The sequence below is a fragment of the Lissotriton helveticus genome, chromosome 8, assembly GCF_964261635.1.
Source record: "Lissotriton helveticus chromosome 8, aLisHel1.1, whole genome shotgun sequence".
NCBI classification, from domain to species: domain Eukaryota; kingdom Metazoa; phylum Chordata; class Amphibia; order Caudata; family Salamandridae; genus Lissotriton; species Lissotriton helveticus.
In genome coordinates, this window is record NC_136069.1 from 29,941,326 (window position 1) to 29,960,649 (window position 19,324).

General features: G+C 43.2%; 1 pseudogene across 1 annotated transcript in view; it reads left to right on the plus strand.

Annotated features, from left to right (window-relative positions):
- LOC144772269 (uncharacterized) overlaps window positions 1-17,655 on the plus strand; it is a 236,995-nt pseudogene extending 219,340 nt beyond the window's left edge. Inside the window, exon 6 of the transcript XR_013599701.1 lies at window positions 15,092-17,655. The product of XR_013599701.1 is annotated as an uncharacterized LOC144772269 (transcript). The remainder of the gene's footprint in view (window positions 1-15,091) is intronic.
- The last annotated feature ends 1,669 nt before the right edge of the window (window positions 17,656-19,324 follow it).

Below are 19,324 nucleotides of genomic sequence, written 5' to 3' on the forward strand. Positions count from 1 at the left end.
TACTTTGTCTGTAGCAAGGGAATTTTCCCATTGTATCCATTTTGGAATTAATGCCAAGTAGTTAGATTACACGGGCTTGTTAATGCCTCAAAGGCTGATTCTGCTGTTATAACAGTAATCCGTCTGCCTTGGGCCTGGGCTCTTTCCTTTGCTATAGCTGTTTGGACCGCATGTACAATGTTTTCCTTTATACTGAATGTTTTTTCAGCTTCTGTGTACAAATGTGATTTGTATGCTATTGGTACCGTTTCTCCCTCATTAGAGGTTAGGTATGTGAATCCGCATCTTCCTGGGATGACTCGAATCACAAGGTTGCGTGTGTTATCGCGTGTTTGCAGTTTTGTTTTAGCTAACATGTCTGTTTGCAATGATCTCAAAATCTCTGTGTGTTTTTGAGTCCAATTGATTGTTTTAAAATCTGGTTTTATTAGTTCATAGAGAGGTTTAACCCTCTCTGCATAATTTATAATGTAAGTTCTTCCGAAATTCAGGAAACGTAGAATTGATTGTAAGTTTTTCAGCGTTCTTGGTGCTTGGATTACAGCACATTTCTCTAGGAAATTGTCTGCCAGGCTTTAGCCTTCACTTGATAGTTCATATCCTAAAAACAGGACAGTTAGATGGGCAATTCTTGACTTTTTGAAGTTGAATTTGTAACCCTCTGCTGCGAACCCAAGTATTATGGTGTTCACTCTTTTCAAGTGAGTTTCCAAGTCATCATCTGTTAGATAGATGTCATCGACATAAGATAATGCCTCATCATCATATATTTGTAGTAACTCTGTTACTCTCACTGAGAATAATCCTGGGCTGTTCTTGAACCCCTGTGGCAAACCACAGAAATTTTTCTGCGAGCCATTTATTGAGAAAGCGGTCAAATATCTGCTTTCAGGTGCTATATTTTGACAAAAGAATCCATTAGAGATGTCTAATGTTGTTTTGTATTTTTTGCGCACTATGCTATTCATTAGTGCTGCACTGTGTGAGTTTTGTACTGCAAAAGTTTTGCAACATGAGTTAAGGTGTCTGTAGTCCAAAACTAGACGATATGAATCGTCTGGTTTGGAGACAGGAAACAAAGGATTTTCATTTGTGAGGTGCAAGTTTCAATCACCCCCTGGTATTCAAGTTGATCTAAGATCTCCCTGGCCTGTTTTTTAGCTTCTTGCTTAATTGGGTACTGCCTCTGTGCAGTTGGTTGTGATTTTAACTGGATTTTGTGAGGAGGTGAGTCCTCATCCCATCATACATGGTTTTTATATAATGCAGGAGCCTGGGCTACTGCCCACTTTCTTGCAAGTGTATATTTTTTATGTATTGGAATGTGATTTGAGAAGGCAGGCATAATCATTTCTTCGCCATGAGGGCACTCCCTGACAAACTCTGGTGGCCAGTCTTTTTCAGCTAAAAGGATGTCATAGCCTTTGGAGAGGTTATCCCAAAATAGACCCCTTATTTTCCTAGTCTTATCTCCCTCTATACGTAATGTTATTTCGTATATTTTATGAGGTTTGCTAACTCTGGTATCTGCAGTTTCCACCTGAATGTATTCATTCGTGTCCACTGTCTCCAGATGATTCATCAGGATCTTGCGAGCTATGCTCACTTCTGCTGCGCTGTCTAGCATTGTCTGAGCCCACTCTCCGTTTTTCAGCTGTGTCCTCAGTATCCTCGGCATGTTTGATTACTTTAATACTGGCTACCTTCTTTTTTGGAAATTGTAATTTTTTACTTTGATGAGCAGGTTCCTTGTCTTTGGACTTGACGTGCTCTTCCCTGTGTTCTGACCGTCCTCTTCTTTCCGATTTCTGCGAGGAAGTCTGAAAAGATCGAGAGGGACATGTATCAATATCTTGATATCTATCAGGTTTCTTCAAATTATCCCTATTTCTAAGGTTGTATCTTTTCTCAGAGGGCCCCCTTTGGGGAGACTTGTGTCCTTGGTCCGGAGATCTCTCTCTCCGCCGAGGAGACCTTCCTCTGGACTGGAATCTTTTTTCTTTGGGAGTGGATTGTTTATTTCCATCCCAGCTCTTTTTTTGAGTGTTCAGATTATTTTTAATAAATACCTTTTCAGGATTTTTAGTTAGTTGTGGTTTCACTGGTTTGCCACCCAAACTATCTCTTCCTAGTTCTTCATAGGATTTCTCTATGATTCTGGCAAGTTCAAATGGTTGTTCTGCTATATCTGTTTCTTTCAACTTCTGGCGGATCGCTACAGATGCTGCTTCCCCTTTTATATTAGTAATATAGCCGAGACCTGCTTGAAGTCTTTCAGTAATTTCATACTTAGAGTTAAAGCAGGTTCTGGACCGTATTCGTTTTGAATTTGTCTTAGCACATCTGGTATTACCGCCATGGACGGAACACCATGTGTTTTTGTGTAAATGGAAGCAAAGACTGTGCCCCAAGTGTCACAGTCCTCCACATGTGGTGCGATCCCCATTGGAAGACAGATAGTCAGAATTCTGTGTTTCTCAGTAGGGGTAGTATCCGGAAATACTGCCTCTATTTGAGTGATTTCTTGTGCTAACCAGAATGGAATTTGTTCCCGTTTAATGGGTACTTTACCTAGACATGACTGTATGTTCTGTGGTGTGATTTTATTTGTGTTCCCCTGATGAGGGGTCAGCTGTAGAATTTTAATAGCTTGTTGGACTGTTGAAGTCCGCATTACATATTGGACTAATTGTCTATGAATTTTAATCAGTTGTTTTAGCTGTGCTAAAAGTTCTGGTATTGACATTTTTTCAATGTCTGGATGTGGTGTGTAACCGGCTAGAACCGGCCACGTTGCTCCTGGTCTACCTAGTGGACCGAGCCTGGTGATGTGATCATTATGTTTTAGGGCGCCTTTAAACCAGAGCAGGTGCTCTTGGTATTTTAATGGTATTTCCACCTCCTCGAAAGGAGTGTACTCATCCGGTGGTTCCTCTATTTTGTAATAGTGGAACTCATGTGTGACAGCGTTTGCTGCTGGAAAGTTTATCCATGAATAGAATACCTCTGTCTGCCGATATTCATGTGCCTCAATTACGAATATGACTGTACCACCTCTCGATGTTAGTCCATTCTCTATTAGCTTAAGAGTTATAGTTTTTCTTATGCTGACCGGGATGAGTATTGCACCCGGGTCTTGCTGTAGGAGACTTGTGTCATCCGCTAGGAGTTGAGCTGCTATTCTAGCTGCCTCCCTTTCTCCTTCGCTGTCTGACATTTTACTGACAGGAAGGTTTTTTTTTTGTTTTTGTTTTTTTGTTGTCGCAGATCAGGTTTTCAAGGAAACAAAGATTAGATGCACAATATTTTGGAACACTGTATCCTTCAATGTTGAATAAACCAAAAACCATACATAGGCGTCTCCTCCTACTAAGTTTGGCAGATTTTAACCTTTGACCCACTCCAGACGTCTTTGGAGTATTTACGGGAGAAAGGGTCTGTGTGAAAAAGCACGACTAAGTTACTCTAATGCCTTGCGTTAGATTTATCGCCTTACCAAACCGTTGGGCGCCATGTAGTGTAGTTCCTATATTCGCAATAGGCTCTGCGCATTGGAATAATATCTTCAATAGTATAGACGTAGGACAGAGGTTAACTAGGTCTTCTACTGTCGATATTAGACTTAAGTTTTGTGTGCCAGCTAGCTCAGAGTGCACTAGAAACTTTCTCGAATAGGCGAGGAGGATTTTAACCTCCCTGGATAGACAAGAAGGGATTTAGTTTCTGACAACCATAGAACATGACAACTTTGCTCTCCCTGATCAAGAGTATATCTCTAGAGTCGTGTGAAAACAAAAGACAACTATTTTACTCAGTCAATACGTGCATACTTAGTTTCACCAGATTGCAGAGAAAAGAAGAGACGGGCGTTTTCAATAAAAGGTGTTATTTATTGATCAGTCTCTTTTCTCATACAAGAGAAATGAATTGCTACAATTGCAATACTTATAGTTAAGTAAAGTGCATACAGTAAAAGCAGGATTTTGAAATAATACTGTAAAAGCATTGATATGGTTTCTTAGCCATATGATACTTTAAAATGGATAAAAGATATACATACATATATACATTTGACTAATCATACTCAACTGGTGCTCCTAACTATGCCTACCCCGGTGTACCTGACCTAAGCCTAATACATGGGAAGGAGTAAGTAAGTAGCAGTTTAAGTTAAGTTTGGTTTGCCAAGAATCTGACTCAAGAATTCTCTGTAAGGGTTTAGTCAGTTCAGTACCTGGGATTGAGAAGGCTGGAGGGCTGGTATCTCTCTCTCAGGACTCGGTATCCCAGTCACCCGCGAAGGTGGGCTGGAAACGCTGGAGACTGGATTTCTCGGCAAGAGAAAAGACAGCGTCTTCCTCAGCGCGTCAAAAGGGGAGGGGCAGCGTCCGTGGGCTCTCGCATCAGCTGGGCTCTCCGGCAAGTAGTCACTGCGCCCGATTCATCACCACCGTGTCTTTGCTTAAGGCAGCGTTGGTATATTTATACCTGAAAGGTGCCGGGTTTGACGTAAGGATGGACATAGGACGTCAATAAAGATGTCATTAAGAACTGGTCGTTCTTACAGTTTTTTACAGGAGTTCTCGGACGAAATCAAAACAATAGCAGCGGGGATTTCCCAGGTTTGCTGGAGGCTTGGTTTGTTTAGAGAACTCGGTGTGCTTTCTAGGGGGCTGGAGGAATAGTGCTTGCTTAATGTGACAGCATGCGCTATGACTAATTTATGAAACGGGTTTCTGTGCCGTTGTATGGATATTAATGATTTATAACCGGACAAGGTTCAGAAATAGGAGTATCGATACAGGTACCTAGATAAACACACTACAGTTCCTTGGGGCACTCAGTCCCTATATGCGACTAGAATTTGGACTGGCAGGCACGTTTGCTAAAACCCTAGATGCTGTGATTCACTATGGCTATCACCTGATCCATTCTACAAAGGCATCACTGAAAGCGATTCTAAATGAACACTTTTTATGATTTAATGATTTAAGTATTCATTTTTTGGGGTTAAAATCAACAACACACAATGACCTACACCCAGCAGCCGGTGGGGAGAGCTCTTAAAGGTCTGCAATACAACTGGGGAAAAAGTAAACCAAACCCCAACATAGTAAACTAGAAGACTCTCTCAGCCCCTTTTTTGAAATGCGCTAGATTTGGTAACTCAGTCCAAGTCCTATGCTTTTCACAAGCCAATCCAGTCCTTTGTGTGAAACAAACTCCCATAGTCTTAGAAGTGAGATGAGTCAATCAGTGCTTATAAGGGTCCCGGAGTGTTCCTCCTGAGTTATCTGCAGAATTTTCAATTATCTCGAGCACATAAGCTCCCTAAAATCTTTGACCAGGAATGATCTAAAAAGAGCCCACAGTCTATCGAATTGATCCACTTGTAGTTTAGGGTGCTAACATTTTCTCTATTCCAAGTAGGTCTCATAGTTTGTTCAACCAGGATCTGGGATCGGGTTTGAACCCTACAAAGCTGTGATGATTTGTTCAGCCGTCCCTCGATAGGCTTTTAAGGGCAAAGTTTGTCCCTAAGGAGGCCAAGAAGAATATAGGTGGAATGTGGTGAGGCTGCTGCCGCTTATGACAATATTGGTGATTTTTCGCGTGTGCAAGTTGTAACTTGTGCATGTTTTTAACTTTGTTCTAATTTAAATCTTATGCTGTTCTTACCTGTTTTCTTCCCCGCTCTACCGTGGCTGAGTGCCGTTTGTGTGGAGGGCGTACTAGTCATTTTCTGGGCCATTCCCGGACATTTTTCCACTTCCGGGTGACGAAGGGGGTGGATTAGCTTTGCTGCTCTTTCCCTACTTAACCCGATGTGTCCGCGAACACGCGCAGCTGGCGCGCCAAAAGCAAGCGTAAGACAAGCCAGTCTGCCCCCGGCCAGGATCAGGGGCCACAAATCCTGGCTCTTCTCAGTCAGCTCCTAGATGTTATTCTTCCTTGATGCTGCATAATCTTCGACCTTCTTCGAACGCGACCTGTCAGGTGCTCATTCCAAACCTTTCCCTCCTTCAGTGTTCATGTTGCCATTTTGAGCTCACTCCTAACACTCAGCCGGCGGCTGTTTATGACCCCCAGGCTTGGATTGGGGCAACCTGTTCTTTTCCTAATATTTTAACTGCTTCTTTGCCATATAACGAATGTTGCTGTTACAGCTTAAATTGCCTCTCCTTATCCAAACATCAGTTCCATCTGTTTAATCGTCTCATAGATATGGATCCTGATGTAGTCTTTTTATCTGAGACTTGGCTTCATGATGGCGCCCTTCCTGATGTCCTTCTGGCCCTTCCTAATAATCTTTGGTTGCTGGGAATCAATAAGCCCCTCAAAGTTAGGGGTGGTATCGCTATTATTTAAAAAAAATATATATATATATATAACTGTAAAATTGTAGACCTCCAGATTCCTAACTGCAAAGCCCCTGCCTTTTCTATCCCTTTTAATCACAAGTTTACTTTCTCAGGCGCTCTTATTTATCTCCCTCCTGGGCCTTCTCATAATTGGTCTTCAGCATTTTGTGATCCTCTGGTGCCCCATATCCTCCGAACTGCTAATTTCTCGGTGCTGGGAGATCTCAAGCCCCACCTGGAGAACCCTGAAGACAAATCTGAGGAGTCAAATTTGCATACACATTCACAGAGGACATGAACATTCTTAATCTTCCATTGCTAAACTCACTTGCTGGTCATTTACTAAACCCTATTTTTTTCTAATCTTGCTACCTTATTTGTTGCTTCACCTATCCAGCTTTGCTGGACTGATCATTTTGCAGTCCCTTTTTCCATCAAGTCTCCCTTTATTTCTTCTACTTGGCCGACTTCAAAAATCAAATCGGAACTGGTCCAAACTTAATATAATGGCACTCAACAAGCGCTTCGGGACAGTATTCCATTTCTTGACTCCTCCCCTGACCTAGCCTAGCCTACCATTCACCAATGGCTCTCAGCGGCCACTGATTCTATCAACAAAGCAGCAGTGTAGAACCCATCTCCCGGGTCCATGGTTTACTGATTCTCTTAAACAAGAGAAAAAACGCTGTAAAGCCTTAGAAAGGCACTGGAGGAAACACTATCTGCCTGCTGCTAAGCTGGAGTACTTAGGAGCTTTAAAGAGATATCATGTTCTTTGCAGATCGGCTTTTTACATTGAAAAGATCTCTAGGTCCCAACACTGTCAGTAAACTTTGTTTAAGGTTATTACTAAACTCTCAGCCGCAGTCCATTCCTGGCTTCTCCCTCGCTCTCCCAACTTCAATGCGATGAGCTGGCGTCCTTCTTCTACAATAAAGTTATGTCTATTCATAACCAACTTGCTGTAGATGCCCCCCAACAAGGGAATCTAATGTTTCCAACTAACCCCTTGACAGGGTCCCCTGAATTTTCCTCCAAGGCTTCTGCACCAACTAGTTTTTGGCCTTCTATTGATTTTCCTTCCTTGAAGCTGTTACTGAGATCTATCAAGTCTGGTTCACCTCTTGATCCTCTCCCTCCATCCAAACTCATCCTCCTGCATGACTCGATTATATCTTCTCAATACTTCTCTTAGCACACGTTTGGTTCCTCAGAAGTTGAAACATGCACTTGTTCGCCCTCTTTTAAAAAAGGAAGGCCTTGACCCCCTCTGTTGGTCTAATTTTCGTCCTATCTCTCTTTTGGCTGTGTTTTCTAAAATTTTGGACTGACACATTAATACTGTAATCTCTTCCTATGTTACTACTCACAATTTGTTGCATTTTTCTCAGTCTGGCTTTAGATCTGGCCTAGTACCGCATCTGCTCTTCTTGGGGTTACTGAACACCTCAGGCTACAACTTTACTGCGGAGGTACCTCTGCCCTCATCCTGCTGGATTTGAGCGCGGCTTTCGATAGGGTGTCTCATTCCATTCTGTTAGACCGTCTCAAAGCCTCTGGCATTGTGGATCTGGCTCTGAGGTGGCTGAACTCCTTTTTAAAAGACCGTACCTTTCAGGTCTTTTTGAACAAAGTGAGGTTAAACCAGCCTTAACCTCCGGAGTCGCTCAAGGCTCCATTTTGAGCCCGTTACTTTTCAATACATATGTCCACCCTTTGGCCGACACGGCTGAGAAGTCGGGTTTGACTATATTTTCCTATTCCCACGATACCCAGATTGTTTTCTCCCTTTCTGCTGGCCAGCACCAAGATCCTTCTTTGTTGCAGCTTGGTTTGAGGAATGTTTCTTCGTGGCTGTCTAGTAATGCTCTTAAGCTTAATGGCACCAAAACCGAGGTGCTCATTCTGGGCTTTAGGGAATTGCAAATTGGCCTGATAATCTGGGCCCCGTACCTGCCTCTGTCCCTAAAGTCGAAAACCTGGGTTTTATAATCATTGATTAAAAGGCTCTGCCTTAAGCCTCAGGTCTCCATGGTAGCGGCATCTTGCTTTGCTACTCTTAGGTGGATCAAAAACATCCTCTGGTTAATTCCACCCCCAGCTCAGAGAACGGTTCTGCAGGCTTTGGTGATATCCAGGCTGGACTACGGCAATGTGCTGTGCCTGGGCGCTGACAGAGGCTCAATACATAGCTTACAGGTCATTCAAAATGCTGCTGCTCGTCTTCTTTTCCATCTGCCCAGATATGCTTCTGCGTCTCCTCTGCTCCACCAACTCCACTGGCTTGGTGTTAACAAGCGTATTCAGTTCAAGGCCCTAAGTTAAATGCTTCGTGCCAAATGTGACCTTGCCCCGTCTGGTTACAACTTATGTTCCGGCTCTACAGTTGGGATCTTCCAGCCTCTCATTTTTTTAGTACCAATATTTCGACTTGCCCGTATGAGAGTTCGTCCATTTGCCTGTCTTGGCCCCAGCTTTGGAATTCTCTGCCAATTGCCCTTAGGAACTGTCATTCCCTGTTATCTTTTTGTAAAGGCTTAAAGACTTTTCTGTGTAGTGACTCGGCTTGATCTCTGTGCTCCCTTTTGCCTGTTACCTAATTTGGTTTCTGCCTCCACATGCTCTCAGCGCCGGGAAACCCTGTTGGGTAGCTGCATGCTTTACAAGTGCAATAAATAAATAAATAGGCGGGGAATTGAAGCAAGCCAGGCCATGGTGGATACGTAAGTTTGCATGATTGCCCACACTTCTGCCAACAGTTCTCTGACCTAGAAGGGTTCCATGTCCACTTCAGGCAGCCGCACCCCACTCTAGGCAACGCCACTCCACTCTACGCAATGCTAATCCACAATACGCAATGCTAATCCACTCTACACAACTCCAGTCCACTCTATACGATGCTAATCCACTCTACACAACGTTAATCCACTGCTCGCAACACCAATGTACTCCACACAACTGCACTCCACGCAACTGCGCTTCACAGCACGCCACTCTGCGCAACGCCACTCTACGCAACGCTATGCACCTCCATGCAATACCACTCTATGCAACACCACTCCGCTCCAGTGAACGCCATGCCACTCAATACTACTCCACACAACTGCATTCCACGCAACGCAATGCAACTCTGCACAGCCACACTCACCGCGCTGCAACTCCACTCAACACAATTTCAATCCTCTCTACACAACACCATTGCCCTTTACACAGCGCCACACCACACAATTCCACTCTATGCGACGCTGCTTGACTCTACTCCACACCACTCTACACTGTGCCAATCCATGCAATGCCATGCTGCTCCACTCAACTCCATGCTGCTCCACTCAACTCCATGCTGCTCCACGCAACGCCACTCTGCTCCACGCAACGCCACTCTGCTCCACGCAACGCCACTCTGCTCCACGCAGCGCCACTCTGCTCCAGGCAGCGCCACTCTGCTCCACACAATGCCACTCTGCTCCACGCAAAGCCACTCTGCTCCACGCAACGCCACTCTGCTCCACGCAGTGCCACTCTGCTCCTTGCAGCACCACCCTGCTCCACGCAGTGCCACTCTGCTCCACACAACGCCACTCTGCTCCACACAACGCCACTCTGCTCCACGCAGCGGCACTCTGCTCCACACAACGCCACTCTGCTCCACGCAGCGGCACTCTGCTCCAGGCAGCGGCACCCATCTCCACACAATGCCACTCAGCTCCACCCTGCTCCATGCAACGCCACTTCACTCTACGCAGTACAGCACCACTCCACTCCATTGCTCCCCACTGTACGCAATGCAGCGCCACACAATGGAACTCTAAACAATGCCAATCCACTCCATGCAACTGCACTCCACGCAGCTGTACTTCTCTACTTTACTCTACACTATGGCAGTCCACTCAATGCAACTCCAAGCAATACAACACCACTCCACGCAACACCACACAATTATACTCCACTCTACGCAACACCACTCCACTCTATGCAGCAGCACTCCACTCTATGCTGCAGCACTCCACTCTATGCAGCAGCACTCCACTCTACACATCTCCACTCCACTCTATGCAGCAGCACTCCACTCTATGCTGCAGCACTCCACTCTATGCTGCAGCACTCCACTCTATGCAGCAGCACTCCACTCTACACATCTCCACTCCACTCTATGCAGCAGCACTCCACTCTATGCAACAGCACTCCACTCAATGCAGCAACACTCCACTCTACACATCTCCACTCCACTCTATGCAGCAGCACTCCACTCTACGCAGCAGCACTCCACTCTACACATCTCCACTCCACTCTACACATCTCCACTCCACTCTATGCAGCAGCACTCCACTCTACACATCTCCACTCCACTCTATGCAGCAGCACTCCACTCTATGCTGCAGCACTTCACTCTATGCTGCAACACTCCACTCTACACATCTCCACTCCACTCTATGCAGCAGCACTCCACTCTACACATCTCCACTCCACTCTATGCAGCAGCACTCCACTCTATGCAACAGCACTCCACTCTATGCAGCAACACTCCACTCTACACATCTCCACTCCACTCTATGCAGCAGCACTCCACTCTACACATCTCCACTCCACTCTATGCAGCAGCACTCCACTCTATGCAACAGCACTCCACTCTATGCAGCAACACTCCACTCTACACATCTCCACTCCACTCTATGCAGCAGCACTCCACTCTATGCAACAGCACTCCACTCTATGCAGCAACACTCCACTCTACACATCTCCACTCCACTCTATGCAGCAGCACTCCACTCTACACATCTCCACTCCACTCTATGCAGCAGCACTCCACTCTATGCAACAGCACTCCACTCTATGCAGCAACACTCCACTCTACACATCTCCACTCCACTCTATGCAGCAGCACTCCACTCTATGCAACAGCACTCCACTCTATGCAGCAACACTCCACTCTACACATCTCCACTTCACTCTATGCAGCAGCACTCCACTCTACACATCTCCACTCCACTCTATGCAGCAGCACTCCACTCTATGCAACAGCACTCCACTCTATGCAGCAACACTCCACTCTACACATCTCCACTCCACTCTATGCAGCAGCACTCCACTCTATGCAACAGCACTCCACTCTATGCAGCAACACTCCACTCTACACATCTCCACTCCACTCTATTGAGCGCTGAGAGACCCACTGGAGGTAATTCGAGTGCTTTACAAATATCAATAACGTAACATATATCACCCCACACAATGCCACCCTGGGGCACTCTAATGCACTCCATACCACTCTATGCCACTCTAACCCATGTCACTCCACTCCACTCCACGCCACACCACTCAACTCCATGCCACTCCATAACACCACACTCAACTTTAGAACATTTCACGCCCCTTTACAGCAGTACCTTTTAGTCGTACTGAATAGCAGCCACACTAGAGTACAGCATGGCTAAACATATTGGCAAAGCCATAGGCAAGATCTATCGGCTATGCCAATGCTTTTTATGTTCCTGGCCCAAAGTTATTGTGTCCCTAAATCACTTCCTGTTGCCATCTATCTGCCCTTCTGTGATTTATCTCAGAGCATGTCTTGGACGGCTGAATCTTGAACCTCGAATCAGGCCATGCGTTTTTAAATTTGTTTAGTTGGTGGTTGGAGATGGTTGTGTCAGTGCTGCCGGGTCTGCAGGTTAACATTCAAATGTAGTATGCTGCCCTTTGGTCTTGTATGCGGTTCCCTGTCTATGGTGTTATTGTGGTTAATTATTGAATATTTTCAGATTCATACCTTCGTTCACATGCTGCTGTTCTTCTGAGTAGCATTAAAAAGAGTTCTAGGTAGAGTTGGGAGGAGTTTGTCGTTAGCAATATATTTTTATAGGTGATAGTTATACTGAACGCATCGGTGAGAAGGTGCTCGGTTCATTCACAGTACTAGAAGTTTCTTTAAGTATTGTGAGCTCTGTTTGATGATCTCTTAGCTCCCAATTTCTGGTGCATTGACAGAGTTGTTTGTATGATGTTTTAATGATCTTTAAACACAAGCAGCAGACATGATGAAGTGGAGGATCTACCAAACTGACAAGTCATCAGTTATAGTCTAGTACAAAATTACAAAGTGTAATAGTTATTAATCTGTTATACTACATGTCTACAAGGGTACTCTATAGAAAAGGCTGACAAGTAAATACTCAAGCTCTGTTGTGTTTCAGGAAGGCAACATTTCTTAGACATACATCACGTTGCACAGCTTTTTGTATTATCTTCCCAATCGCTCATTAAGTTAGGGTAATTACCTGTGAGCTGCATATAAAGTTTTTCGGCGGCACTCTAGTCAGCAACAGCTTTTAACCCACTTGCTGAGCCTGAACAGTCTTATCCGTGCACGGCAGTTCTTCCCCTGCCTCATAGCAGGGTCTATACATACATTTTTCTTGTCTCTTTAATCATGTCTCAATATGCGTATTGTTATCTCACAGTTAGAGTGCTAGTATTCAGCGGGGCTACAATATGTGGATAACAATCTGCTCTGCCATTTCCATACCTGCCGCAGGCATATCTCATGCAGTTATTTGTGAGTCAAGTATCCTGTGAGTCATTGAAAATCTGGCTCTTCCAGAACTTGTTTTAACTTGTGCAGAAGCCCTGTGCAAGTTAGCTTCAGTTAGCCCTATGCATCTTAATTGGATCTGGTTAGCAGATTTGGTTGCTGTCTGTCTGATCTCAACATCGTATGTATAACATTGAAATCTTTATTGCACCCTATATGGTTGACAGCAGTTTGTTCAAGACTGCGGACTGTTTTGACAGACATTTGCACACGCCAACTTAGTTGTCTAGGTTAAGGTTGCAAACACCAACAACTGCCCTCTCTGTAAACTGTATGTGTTGAAGCTAGTAAACACATGAAACACCTGGCCAATCGTTATACATCCAGCATGTAACATTAACACACGGAAATTGTAACATTATTCTCTCTTAAGCTATGAACATGATGAAGTGAAATGTATTAATTAACTGTCTTTCTCTGCCATAGGACTTAAGCCACAGCTCACTAACCAAAGCCAACAAGGTCAATACCATTATGTGTTGTTACTATTCCGATTAACGAGGACTCGGGTACATGCTGGGCTGTTCTTTTTAGAGCAGGATCAACGCTGAGTGTCATGAGAATATTTATTGTCAATAGTGGCACAGTGAGCTAAAACATGTACTGAATTGCTACCTAGAATAATTACCAGTGGCTGAAATGCATTCAAGTGTTCATTTTTGTACATTTCATCAAAGACATAGCTTACACTTTACTGTTTATAGATTTTGATATTACAAGTATTTTATATCCACAGAGAGGAGATTCCTGAACACATAAGATGAAGAGTAATGAAGAAAATATGACAATACTTGAAAGCTATATTATACTCAAGAAGAACCAGAAATAATGGCAAGAAGTAATTTGAAATAGAACAACTCGTCAAAAGACTGAGACTCTCGTACATGAACAGACAAATCCTGAAAGAACATAAAGTGAAATCTGGCGTCTTTAAGAGGCTGAGGCCATCCATGCTGCGGACCCAAAACATCCAAATAAATTGAAATCACAAAAATTACACTGGCACAAGACATCCAGTATGAAAACATGTTAGATACCACCCGTTATCATAGATAATTATCAGGTAGGTAAAACAATGCTCCCCTCTCCAACATGATAATATAAATGTGGTGTCCTTGCACTTCTACTTGAAAGCTCTTAACATAGGTTGAAGACACAGCCCCTGATAGAAAGACCTTACATATGGGTTTTTTGCTGAGTTTTATATAGCGCGAACTTGAACCGAATCGGGTATCAGAGCGCTTTACATAGCACCAGTTACGTTACATGAGGACACACATTCATTTTTTTTGTTAGGCACGGGGAGATTAAGCGATTTGCCTAGAATCACAGGATGTTTGGCGTCCTTACCGAGACTCAAACTCAGATCCCCCAGGTCTATTCAACATTATTATTAACAACAGATGCACTGGAAATACTACCCATATGTAGTGAATATGTAGTGAATATTATAATATAGTTAGGGATTTAACAATTGTTAGTCAGCAAACACATTAACATTATTTATGCCAAAATATAACTGACATCTAGACTCTAAGAAAAAAAACTCACAACGTAACATCAGCTTTGGCTTATCCTCAGTACCAAAGTAGCATCACTTGACATGCACAAGTGAAAACCCATGAGGACAGAGTGAATGTGGCAAAAGTGTTCATCAGCCATAACAACGAAGAATTAATTAACAAACAAAAAAATAATATAAAGGCACTGTTTACAAGAAGATTTTAACAACTCATCCCTTCACTGCCACCAGTAACAACTCAACAGAAAGCTTATTTAGCTGTAATGAATGTAAGATGATTGTTTATGAGTCATCTGCTCTGTGGGGCAAATATCAAACACAAACAGCAGAAAACACAGACTCATACAGAGAAAATGGAAAGAACAAACCGAAAGAACCCTCAGCGAACCTGCACAATAGGAAAATCATACTCCTGCAGTGAAAATAGCAACCTCTTTACTTTCTCAGAAAAACTAAAGATCCATCAGCGGACACACACCAGGAAAAAAACATATCCTTGCAGTGAATGTAGCAAACACTTTACTGATTTATCAAAACTTAAGATCCATCAGCGAACACACACAAGGGGAAAACCATACACATGCAGTGAATGCAGTAAGGGCTTCACTCGAGCATCAGAATTAACGCTCCATCTGCGATGGCATACAGGAGAAAAACCATACACTTGCCAAGAATGTGGAAAGAGCTTTAGTAAATCTTCACATTTAAAGAGCCACCAACAGACACATACAGTGGAAAAACCATATACATGCAGTGAATGTGGAAAGAGTTTTTCTCGTTCATCAGCTGTAAAGCTCCACCAGCGAACGCACACAGGGGAAAAACCTTACACTTGCAGTGAATGTGGAAAGAGCTTTATTAGATCTACGCATCTAAAGAGCCACGAGCTAAAACACACAGGGGAAAAACCATACACATGCAGTGAATGTGGAAAGAGCTTTACCCATGCCTCATACCTAACCATCCATCTGCGACGGCATACAGGAGAAAAACTATGCACTTGCAGTGAATGTGGAAAAAGCTTTACTCGTTCATCAAATCTAAAGAGCCACCAACGTATGCACACAGGGGAAAAACCTTTCAGTTGCAGTGAATGTGGAAAGAGCTTTAGTAGATCTACTTTTCTAAAGCTCCATCAGAGAACACACACTGGGGAAAAACCGTACACATGCAGTGAATGTGGAAAGGGCTTTGTTCAGTCATCACACCTAACCGTCCATCTGCGAAAGCATACAGGAGAAAAACCATACAGTTGTAGTGAATGTGGAAAAAGGTTTAGTAAACCCGCACATCTAAGAATCCACCATTTGACACACACGGGTGAAAAACCATATACATGCATTGAATGTGGTAAGAGGTTTACTGAAGCATCACACCTAGCAATCCATGTGCGACGGCATACAGGGGAAAAACCTTACACATGCAGTGAATGTGGAAAGAGCTTTATTGAAGCATCATACCTAACCATCCACCTGCGATGTCATACAGGAGTAAAACCATACACTTGCAGTGAATGTGGAAAGAGCTTTAGTACATCCAGAAATCTAAAAGGCCACCATCTAACGCACACCGGGGAAAAACCTCACAGATGCAGTGAATGTGGAAAGAGCTTTACGGAAGCATCCGCTCTGAAAATCCACCAGCGAATGCACACAGGGGAAAAACCTTACACTTGCATTGAATGTGGGAAGAGCTTTACTAGCTCATCAACTATAAAGAACCACCAGCGAATGCACACCTGTGAAAAACCATAAATATGCAGTGAATGTGAAATGAGCTTTACTCGTTTACCAACTGTAAAGATCCATTAGCGCATGCATACACGAGAAATCATATGCATGGAATGAATTTGGAAATGTCTTCACTGGAGCATCAATCCTAACCTTCCATCTGCAAAGACGTGGGAAAAAGGCCATACACTTGCGGTGAATGTGGAAAGAGCTTTAGTAAATCTTCACATTTAAAGAGCCACCAACAAACACATACAGTGGAAAAACCATATTCATACCGAAAGACCCACTATCTAACACACATGACAAAAACATACACATGTAGAGAATGTGGAAAAAGCTTTACTCAAGCATCAGGCCTAACAATCTGTCTCCAATGGCATAAAGTAGAAAATACACGAAAATGGTGTGAATGTTCAAAGAGCTTTAGTAAATCCATGTGTCTAAAGAGTCAGCAGCTAACACATAAACGAAAAAAACACATGCAGTGGATGTGGAAAGAGCTGTATTCAAGCATTAGTGCTACCCATCCATCTGTGAGGGCATACAGAAGAAAAACTATATAAATACAGTGAAGGTGGACTAGGCTTTGCTATCGCAACATACCTAAAATGCCACCAGCAATCAAACACAGGAAAATCAACATAAAATCTGTAGGATGTTTCAGTGATTCATAAACTGTACGACACCTCAAAATCCTCAACTATAGTCAATAGAACAGCTTTCGTGATTCATCATGCCCAGTGGTCAATTAGTGAACACATAAAAGCGAAAATAACATTCTGTTGTAATGGATGCAGGAAGAGCTTCCATGCTTTTTTGCAACTACATGTGCATAGGCAAATACACACACCGGAAAACTCCTACTTAAGCTTAGAATAGGGTGTGTTTCAGTCTCTCTTGAAGTTATAAGTCACTGTCAGCAACACATCCCAAAAACATGTTTGTTGTAAATGTGGGAGTGTTTCATTTACTTTTCAGTATATAAAGTTTTAAATTTTATGAAGAACCTTCCACTTTCAGGTAGCAGTCAATAATTGCAATTTCTAGCTTTGGAAAAAATACAATCATATGTTGAAACTACCCTCCCACTGTGGAAGTTGCCTTGTGCATGCTGTATGAGGAGATTGCTTTTTGATCCAATTATGCAATATATTGATAACCTTTGACATTGTTGACCATGGGGCACATTTATTTATTCCATGCATGCACAGGGGGTTGATGGATGCCCTAAAGATTTATAAAAGCATTAAGGTCCAGTTACATTTAAATGTATATCCGTTCTTTTTTTTGTAGGATAATAATAGTTAGCCATGTATTATGGCAGCATATTTTCACCACAGGGATGATGAAGGCCAAAGGTCATGTGGTTTGTAAATTATAACCAGGTGCTTTAGATGGGAATGTAGGGTCATGTCATAAAAAGAATCCAGTTTGTATTTTTATATTACATGATTATTTTGTGGCATTTGTTTTAAAAAATGTATTGTATTTCAAATGGGAATGTTTATTTACAATTGTAAGTGAGATTGTTCATGCTGTTTTCCACATTTATTTATTAAAACAAGAATGATGAGGTAATAATTTTCATGATTGAAATAATCTTCAAAACACAATAGTAAAGGTCTGTAGACTGGTTTGAGGCTAGCCATTTGCAGATAAAACCCATATTTCATATAGACCCATGAAATGTCTCCAGAACCCCATGAGGTCAGCATAGGAGCATATTACAGGATTACCTGCTATGTGTTTTTTCTGCTATTAACGTATGATATAATGTCATCACTCTGATCTGGGAATTATGTTGCTCGTAAAAAGAAGAGTGCAATGTGTTACGGATAGGATGCATCAATCTTTTTTATGTATATTGGTTTTTCTTGTTGTTAGTAATTTTGATGTGTAGGGTGGCCAGGTGACACCATCTCCCAAGAACGTTTGTTTGAAGTCATAGACTTTATTTTAAGAATCTTTTTTATGAGGTCTGTTAGTTTCTATTGAATAAGAACCTTGATTGCAATACCTGCAATGCACTAATACAGTAAATGAAATCCAGACCTGTCATGCAGCATCCACATGGCATTGATTCATCTTGCCATCCTCATGGTGTCCTAATATTTATAGTTAATATAAAAAAATTGTGAATGCATTTTTTAACTTTTTTTAAATGTTTGATTTCACTTACTGTTGGCAACCTTGTCATATCTGTAAATGGCAATCCAGATTAAAAAACAAATCTGAACTTTGCACACAGATTACACTTTAGCATAAATACTGTCTTCTCTTTGCTTTATTGGGCAATATTGCTAAAACGATTTTATGTTATTAAATTTTTCCCTTATTCAACAGCAATTTTTACTTTCATAGCACTCTGTCTGTAGAGCATACTCGGGCACAAAACATATGCATTTCCTTTATTTCTGGGAGAAGCAGTGTTAGCATCTCCCAACTTCAACAGATTGGACAGCAGCGGTGCGTCCATTGGGGCGTAGGGGCGTAGCCCCACTAAGCCACATGGACGCACCGTGGTATTTTTGGCAATCATTAAACTGTGTTATTATTAGCGCCGGGAATCCGCCGGGAGTGGGACACACCCGACTCAATCGGGAGTGTGCAGGGGGTGGGGCTGGCTGGGCTGCTGCAGCTTGAGTGACGTCCACACCCAGCTGCAGCAGTACTGCGCATGACACGATTAGGTGCCACCTTGCCCGAGCATGCGCGCTAGACTTTCCCCATAGAGAGGGGTGCTGCTTCTTATAGCAGCCCCGCCGCTGAAAACAGGGTAAGAAAGGGCGAGTACTAAATGTGCCCCCCTAGCCAATCCTGGCGCTGCATGTAGCGCCAGGATTGGCTAGTCCACCGCTCGGAAGGTGTCAGGAGTAAAGGCGGGCATTTACTCGCTTCCCCCGAAGGCAGGTGTGACAGCTTCCCTCTTTCTCTCCTGCAGCCTCAGGGTCAAAATATTGACACTACCTTCAAGCCCTCTTGTGTTTGTCCCGCTCAGCACCGCCGCAGTGTTTGCGAACACCCTTGCCCCACAGCAGCCAGAACATGATCTCCTGAAACGCCTAGGATGCCGGGCTGTTTCAAAAAGACCCTGTTTTCCTTGGTTTCGGCTTTAAGT